The sequence below is a fragment of the Helianthus annuus genome, chromosome 13 (genome assembly GCF_002127325.2).
Source record: "Helianthus annuus cultivar XRQ/B chromosome 13, HanXRQr2.0-SUNRISE, whole genome shotgun sequence".
NCBI lineage: Eukaryota > Viridiplantae > Streptophyta > Magnoliopsida > Asterales > Asteraceae > Helianthus > Helianthus annuus.
This window is the reverse complement of record NC_035445.2, coordinates 99148660-99158485: the sequence shown is the minus strand read 5'-3', so window position 1 is coordinate 99158485 and position 9826 is coordinate 99148660.

The following is a 9826-nucleotide window of genomic DNA, read 5'->3' as shown; positions in this document are numbered from 1 at the left end:
TATTTGATCTTTTGCCATCATCCCTGTTAGGGGTGCAAACGAGTCGAGCGGCTCGCGAGCTACTCGAGATCGGCTCGAGAAAAAGCTCGAAACGAGCCGAGCTTGAGCCTAAAATAAAAGCTCGTTTGTTTTATTGAGCCCGAGCTCGAGCATGGCAAATGAAGCTCGCCAGGCTCGTCGACCCTTATCGAGCCTTAGTGTAAACGAGCCAAGCCAAGCTGAGCTTATTTAAACTTGTTTACGAGCCGACCCCGAACCTAAAAATAAGCTTATTTAGTAAACGAGTCCGAGCTTCACTTATCGAGCTCGCGAGCCTAAAAAGTCTATTGTTTATATTTTTTATTTAATATATTAATTATAAGATAATAAAGGAGCCGAGCTCGAGCTCTCATAAGTTAATCGAGCTCGAGCTCTCATAAGTTAATCGAGCTCGAGCCTGGTCAAGCTCGGGCTCAGCTCGGTTCGTTTGCACCCCTAATCCCTGTAACTTGTACCTGGATTAGTTATGTTTATTTATTTGTACTTTGTAGTATTTTAATAGGTATTAAGTGAATTTAAGTGTTTTCTTTCAAAATATTTGTATTATTATTTTTAATAATAAACATATTTTTAATATTTAATTATATATCAAAGTAATAAATAATTATAATTAAAAAAATAATTATTGATAAAGCCTCTCTGCAACACCCATTGGTGATGTCGGTGTGAAGGGTGAAAAAAATACGCCTACCAGAACAACTTTTTTTCCTAATAAATCACTTTAGTGCCCCTCCATAAGAAATCCTAAGAAAAACCGCCTTCATCTTCATAGCACAATCCATATTCCATCAAACATACATCTTGATAGCTTCATCATTTGGTCCAAATTTGCATAATAAACAGATTGAATGTTAGCACTACGGGTGCAAATGAGCCGAACCAGAGTTTAACTAGGCTCGAGCTTGTTAACTTTAGTAAGCTCGAGTTTGAGCTCGGCTTGATACAAGCTTTGTTTCCAAAGTCCGAGCTCGGCTCGTAGGTAGTTTCTCGAGCTTGACTTCTTTATTTTTTTAATAATTAATTTGCATTAGTTTAATTATTATTTTATACATAATTAAGTTTTTTTTTTTTTTTCATAAGAGTAAACTGCAATTTTACCTTCTGGGGTTTAAGCCAATTGGCACTCTGACCCCCCTAGCGAAATAATTGCAATTTACCCTCCAACGTTAATGTTATGTCGCAATTTTACCCCCTGCTGTCAACTTCTGTTTAAAGTCAACATAAGTAACGGTCAAAGGGTATAATGGTCTTTTCGACTCTAGTTTTATATCTTACTCAAGATACCACCCTACATATATCACACTCTTGCACTCTTACCCCCCACCTTCCCCCACCTTATAAGCTACTTCTGTTTCTTCGTCTTTTACTCTCTTCCTATGTCAAACACAACTCACAAACAAAGAACACCAAACAACAGATAATCCTATTTTCCCCTCAATATATTGAATTAAAAAAAAAAAAACCATTTGTATGATTTAAATCATTGAAACCCCTAAATTATATTCAAATCTTCTGGAACAAACTTCATCATTTTCACTATTTTTCTACTCGAACCACACAGTTTAGTTCCTGTAATCCTTAGCAGAAGGTTGTCTTTACCTGATTGTGGATGGGTCTCTGTTTGGGCATTGAGATGAAAACAAGGACGTTTTCATGGTCGTGTGAGCTGTTAACTGCTACACCTGTGTTTCATGCCATGTCCCTCATGCAATCACTCCACGTTTCCTTTCTACATTTCCCTTCTAGTTTATTCCCATGTGCTGCATTTAATTTTCTTTCAATTTCAGTTATGTACTGTTAGCAGGGGCGGACCCACATTGGTGCCACTGGGGTCCCCGGACCCCAATCTTTTTAAAAAAAATAGTAGATTCGGTATATTAAATTGTATATGGACCCCATAAATACAATTAGGTGGACACCATAGAAATAAAAAGAAAACTGGTGTAGTGGTAAATCTTCCTCTTTTCCACCAAGAGGTCATGGGTTTAATCCTTGATAAGCCCATTTTTCTTATTTTTTTTTAAAAATCTAGTTCAAACCTCACTTTAACTCGACCCGAATAAGGACCGACCCAAAAATGGACCCCATTAAAACAAATTCCTGGGTCCGCCACTGACTGTTAGTGGGTTAGTGTCTTAGTGGTCTAATTATGTAACGTTAGTGGGTTAGTGTCTTAGTGGTCTAATTAGTGGTTTGTTTAAGCCTCCGGTCTTTCATTTGTAAGCCTATAAAGGGCTGTTATGATTTGGGTTTAAGTAGGTGAAGGGGTATGGTCCCAGATCTCGCGTCAGCATCGACCGCGAGTGACCATTACCCTTATCAAAACCCCCACCAGTTAACAACCTACTTGTGCCCATGCGAGAACGCATCGACACAAGGGGTGAATCCAATCTATCTAGTAACGAAGGACTTACATGGAACATGAGAACGGTAGAGTGATGCGACATAGCATCACATCTGGTGTATGAAAACGGAAGTATTCACAGCGATGCGGCCTCGCACCGCGTCCAGTGAACACTTCTATCAATACAAGGAAGCTGAATAACAGCAACAGTCACCACAGGCGACGATGCGGCCAACACCGCATCTCGCGTATTTCTTGATCACTAGCAAGAGACGCGATAACATTAGATGTTACCGCAGATCTCGCGTCAGCATCGACCGCGAGTGACCATTACCCTTATCAAAACCCCCACCAGTTAACAACCTACTTGTGCCCATGCGAGAACGCATCGACACAAGGGGTGAATCCAATCTATCTAGTAACGAAGGACTTACATGGAACATGAGAACGGTAGAGTGATGTGACATAGCATCACATCTGGTGTATGAAAACGGAAGTATTCACAGCGATGCGGCCTCGCACCGCGTCCAGTGAACACTTCTATCAATACAAGGAAGCTGGATAACAGCAACAGTCACCACAGGCGACGATGCGGCCAACACCGCATCTCGCGTATTTCTTGATCACTAGCAAGAGACGCGATAACATTAGATGTTACCGCAGACAGCGATGCGGCTAGCACCGCATCCTATACGCTCAACAAGTGGGACTGACACCACAGTGCAAGTGGAACCAATGGCAGTCACCTGTCAGATCTACGGAAGCGACAAACTGACGTGGCGTCGTCTCAACGGCCGACATGTCTGACACACCTGCAAAGGTGCAGCATGCCGTCAGTCTATCCATCCACCTCCTCCTTCACTCCTCGGCTATAAATACCAACCCCAAACCAGGTTTGAGGTATCTCTTCACAACTCTCTCACTCCTACTACAATCTTACTTTGCTTCCCAAGCAGACTACTGATTCTCACGCCGGAGAGTGGTAACAAGGAGCACCCCTCACCCCATCCTCCTTGTTACGAGTCACGGTTTGTTTCCTTGTGCAGGAGATCAACCCACCGGTGATCCAGCCAGCGATCCTCGAGAGGAAGGGATTAACCCTTCTTGACGAGACCAGTGAGTTAACCCTGTCCGGTTAACCATTGTTTCATCATTGGCGCCCACCGCTACTCTTAGCACTTTTTCGATCATCCTTTGTCCTCTCTCAAAATCATGACTGATCACCAAAACAATACTACAGGGGATAATCCACTCCCCACCAACACAGGAAATGTGGGGAGTACCCCACCGGAACCGAATCCGGGCCATATTGGCACATCAACGCAAAGGGGTCCATCCCTAACGTTCGGGCATGACTTATCACAGTACGCATCTGTGATCCCCCCGAACATGGACCCCCACATCTGGTATGACCAACAGGCCACCCTGCTGGCCGCAACATACAACCGCGCTTGTGCGGAAGCGCACATACAAGCTGGCCAACCCCAGCACCGCACACCCCTGCCGATCGTATTTTACAATACGAAGGCAGGGCGCGTTCACGTCTAGCTTCGAGAAGCAGACGTGAGGACCGCGGATCATCTTACTGTTCGGTCCACACAATCAACGAGGATGATTCCGCATACGAGTCCCATACCAGGGGACCAGTGCATACCCGCCTAGGTCCTTATGTTGAGGACAGACGACGGTCTGCATCCCGACATGGCTCTGGAATTCAGAGCCGGTTGGGCCCACAACCATACACCGAAGGGTATGGTCGTACCGACCCGGACGACCGTACATATTGTGGGGATTCACATGACACCTGCAGCAGACCGGGAGGACGCAACTATGTTCCTCCCACTCACCCCCGCAGTACATACCTCAGGGCTGCAAAACGCCCTGAGAACCAGCCCTATAGGCCGAAAGCTGCGGCCGAAAACTCCAAATTCGCCCCGCGAATAGCCCACGCCCATGTCACCACAAAAGCTGATGAACGACACTTTACGCGGCCAAATAAGCAAAAGAGTCGAAATCTACATGGACGACCTAGTCGTCATGAGCATGGAGGAAGATACCATGCTCACAGACATTGAAAGAACATTCCAGACTCTGTGAAGCGTTAACATAAAGCTCAATCCAGGGAAATGCTCGTTTGAAATGGAAGAAGGCAAGTTCCTTGGGTTCATCGTGACAAAAGATGGATTCAAGGTAAACCCGGAGAAAGTTCAGGCGATCGAGCGCATGCCATCGCCTTCATCGATGAAAGATATGCAACGACTAGCCGGCAGGCTAGCGGCACTCAACAGATTCTTAGCCAACCATGCAGCTAAGTCTTATCCTTTCATCAAAACCCTGCGGAACTGTTTAAAGAAAGAACAATTCCAATGGACCGCAGAGGCCGAAAACGCCTTCCGGGAAATGAAGGAGTGTTTGATACAACTCCCAACCTTAACCGCACCACGCAAGGAGGAGCCACTCATATTATACCTATCTGCCGCGGACAACGCGGTAAGTGCGGTATTGATAGTGGAGCGGAAGGGGGTTCAAACACCCATCTATTACATTAGCAAGATGCTCAACGACCCAGAAACAAGGTACTCAATAATGGAAAAATTGGTATTAGCACTAGTGCACGCATCAAGAAGGTTGCGACGCTACTTCGCGAACCATGTCATCACGGTGCTAACCAATTACAGGATCGGCCCGATCCTATCCAAACCTGAGATTTCTGAGAGATTAGCAAAATGGGCAATAGAGCTGGGCGCGCACACGTTGAACTACAAACCGCGCCCCGCGATAAAAGGCCAAATCTTAGCTGATTTCGCTGCCGAAGTACCGGTGAATCGCATCCAAGAATGCGAACAAGCACAAAACCCTGCACCAACGCCATCTTCCTCAGAAACTTGGGCACTATTTACCGACGGTGCCTCCAACGAGGAAGGTGCGGGCGCAGGTCTGCGACTCGTCAGCTCTGATGGCCAAGAGCTTACATATGCCATCCGCCTCGATTTCAAAAGCACAAATAACGAGGCCGAATATGAAGCCCTACTGGCAGGACTACGTTTAGCAGTCAAACTCGGCGTGCAGCATCTGGAAGCACACGTCGACTCTCTGTTGGTTGCAGGACAAATACGCGGCGACTATGCCGCAAAGGGGGATATCATGATACTCTATCTCGAGCAAGCCCTGCAACTAACATCCCAATTCGCGTCGTTCAATATCCGACATATTAATCGAAGTGAAAACAAGTCCGCGGATGCACTATCAAAACTTGCATCCACCAGCTTCCAGCACTTGGCAAAGGAGATACGCATCGAAATTCTGCAAAATCCTTCGGTACCCCTGCGCCAAGTCAACGTCATTCAATACGGTACAACATCATGGATGACACCTATTATCGCATATCTGCAATCAGGTATGACCCCCGAAAGCAAATCAGAGGCACGCAAGCTACAATACAAAGCGTGCCATTATCAAATGGGAGACGGTATCTTATACCGCAAATCATACCTAGGACCACTACTACGATGCGTCAACCCCCAGGATGCCACATACCTCATCCGAGAGATACACGAGGGCATATGTGGCATACATGCTGGACCACGCATGGTAGTGGCCAAAATCATGAATGTCGGGTATTACTGGCCCGGCATGCACCTGGACGCCGTCAAAGAGTTGCGCAAATGCATCGACTGTCAACGTCATGCTCCAAAAACTTTGCGGCCAAATAACAACTTAGTCCCCGTCACAACCGCATGGCCCTTTCAGAAATGGGCAATTGACGTTGTGGGACCTTTCCCTGACGCTCCGGGTACGGTCGAGTTTATCATAGTAGCGGTTGATTACTTCACAAAATGGGTAGAAGCAAAACCGCTCGCCTCAACCACTGCTATGATAACAAGAAAATTCATTTGGGAACACATCATCTGTCGTTTCGGGTTACCAATGTGCATTGTCACCGATAATGGCACTAACTTTGCTGCTGACGAATTTCAAAAATGGCTAAAAGAACTACACGTTGAACACATATTCTCATCTGTGGCACATCCGCAAGGAAACGGCCAAGTTGAGAGTATCAACAAAAGCCTAGTCGAGGGCATCAAAGCAAGGTTGGGAACAGCCATGCGTGGTTGGGTCGATGAACTCCCAAGTATCCTATGGGCGTACCGTACTAGCCCAAAAACAAGCAATGGGGAAACACCCTTCAGCCTAGTCTACGGTTCAGAAGCGGTGATACCCGCGGAAGTAGGTCTCCCCTCTCCTAAAATGTTGGCTATTGAAAAACTAGACAACATCACAGAACGCAGGATCGATTTGGACCTCTTGGAAGAAAGGCGCGAAAACGCTGCCATCAACGAGGCCAAATATAAATCCAAACTTGAAAAGTACTACAACACGCGAGTCCGCGTTTGTACTTTCAATCCAGGAGACTACGTCCTACGCGACAACGAAGCATCTAATGCTGAGCGCCCAGGCAAACTTGCCCCCAAGTGGGAAGGACCCTACCTCATCAAAGAGATCTTAGGAAAAGGCGCATACAAATTACAAACGTTAGAAGGCGAACCTATCGCACGAACATGGAACGCACAACAGCTTCGACGCTGTTATATGTAAGTCATGTTCCTACATTTTCTATGTAACATAGCGGGCCGCAGGCCATTGGCAAATAAATAAATAAGCAATTTTATACATTATTGTTTGTTACTACTATTACAAATGCGTGTTCCACTTTGCGGTATCCCAAAAACAGATTGGCAAAATCTTCATTCGCGATACCCATACAAAGTGGTAACCACACACAAATATTGTAATAGGCCAGCAAAAGGCAAAAAGACTTGCATATTTATCCGGTACCAGGTGCACGATTTACACCGATCACAGGAGTCTCGAGCATATCCTTAAGCAGAAGGATTTGAACATGCGTCAACGAAGATGGGTTGAACTACTGAATGATTACGAATGCGCCATCAAGTATCATCCGGGAAAAGCCAATGTTGTGGCTGATGCCCTCAGTCGAAAGGACACTTTACCTCGGCGCGTGCGAGCGCTACAGCTTGCGATTCAGTCTAGCCTTCCTGCACAGATACGAGCTGCTCAGACAGAAGCACTGAAGCCCGAAAACGTCAAGGCAGAAGCCTTACGCGGATCACGGCAACGATTAGAACAAAGGGAAGACGACGCCTACTATGTGACAGGACGTATTTGGGTCCCACTATATGGCGGCTTACGGGAACTTGTGATGGATGAAGCTCATAAGTCTCGCTACTCGGTACATCCAGGTTCGGATAAAATGTACCACGATATCAGAACTACATATTGGTGGCCTAGCATGAAGGCCCACATTACAACCTACGTCGACAAATGTTTGACTTGTGCGAGAGTCAAGACAGAGTACCAGAAACCAGCTGGTCTACTTCAGCAGCCTAAGATACCACAGTGGAAATGGGAAGAGATTTCCATAGATTTTCTTACAGGCCTACCCAGACCCCAGCGTGGGAATGATACTATATGGGTGATCGTTGATCGACTCACAAAGTCTGCTCACTTCTTGGCTATCAAAGAAACGGATAAGTTTTCTACCCTAGCAGACATCTACTTGAAAGAAGTTGTTTCGAGGCACGGAGTGCCCACCTCTATTATTTCGGATCGCGATGCACGATTCACGTCAGAATTATGGCAAGCGATGCACAAATCCTTTGGCTCACGATTAGACATGAGCACGGCATATCACCCTCAGACGGATGGGCAGTCTGAGCGAACGATTCAAACACTTGAAGACATGCTTCGGGCATGCGTTATCGATTTCGGCAACGGCTGGGAAAAACACCTCCCATTGGTGGAGTTTTCGTACAATAACAGTTACCATACCAGCATCCAAGCCGCTCCATTCGAGGCATTGTACGGACGTAAATGCCGGTCACCTCTCTGTTGGGCAGAGGTGGGGGATAGTCAAATTACGGGTCCAGAGATTGTAGTGGACGCCACAGAAAAGATTGCGCAGATACGACAACGCATGGCGGCAGCACGCGACCGTCAGAAAGCCTACGCGGATAAGCGTAAGAGACCATTGGAATTTCAGGTCGGGGACCGGGTTTTACTAAAAGTCTCACCCTGGAAGGGTGTGGTTCGTTTTGGCACACGAGGCAAACTGAATCCGCGGTACGTCGGACCATTCGAAATCTTAGAAAAGATTGGCAAAGTGGCCTACAAACTGAACCTACCTCCTGAACTCGGTGCAGTTCACAATGTATTTCACGTGTCGAATCTGAAGAAATGCCTATCAGATGAGACCCTTATAGTTCCTTTTAAGGAACTCACTATCGACGAGCGGTTGCAGTTCGTCGAGGAACCAGTTGAAATCACGGACCGGGATGTTAAGGTCCTCAAGCACAAGAGAATCCCTCTTGTTCGAGTTCGTTGGAACTCCCGACGTGGCCCAGAGTACACCTGGGAACGCGAAGACCAAATGAAGGAAAAGTATCCCCAGTTATTCGAAACCAATGCATCCACTACTGAGGCTGAAGCTACTACTACTGAATTTCGGGACGAAATTCCAAATCAACGGGGGGATGATGTGACACCCCAGGAAAACCAGTAAACGATGTAACTTACCTAGCTTCCTCAGTGAGTGCGTACCAAATTTCGGGACGAAATTTCTTTTAAGTTGGGGATAATGTGACAACTCGAATTTCCAAGATTTCTATTTCGTATTTATTGCACAATCATGTATTAACTAGTAGTTTAATTGCACATTTGGTTACCATGAAATTATATACTTGTTGATTGTGCATAGTTGTTTGTTATTGTGAAACTTGTCAAATGTGTAAACTTGGTGGTGGAACTATGAAATAGATATGAGATGGTGTGCATTTGTAAATTATTATACTTAGGGATGTAGATGGTAATTAGTGAAATCCTAAATACTTAACCCTAATCTCATTTCCCTAATCATTCACTAATCACTTTCACCAAAACCAAAGCACGTACTCTCATTTCCTTGGCTCTCTAGCAATCATCACCAAATCATTTGGCACAAGAAAATCATCACTCTTGATTCCTCTTTCTCTAGAATCATTCAAGGTAATTGTTAATGATTTGTGCTTGATTGTTTATTGATTTCTTAATTCTTGTAATGCGTGTAAACCCTAGTCTTCACATGATGCTTCTATGTTTTTGATTGATGATTGATTGTTGTGTTATGAAGATTATAAGTCAGATAATCAATTGATTGATGATTGTGATGTGTGAGATGTAGACATGGAGGTCATTACTTTGATTTGTATATTGAAAACGTATGAATTAGGGTTTTCACGTTCGTAGAATACCAATACGTAACCGTTCTGATCCTGTTGATTTGTGTGCAAATTGATGATATTGATTGTCTGAGTTTATCAATGTGCTTGATGTTATCCGAATTTAATGTAGTTAACTTGGTCCGAGTATAATTGAGTTGTAAAGGTC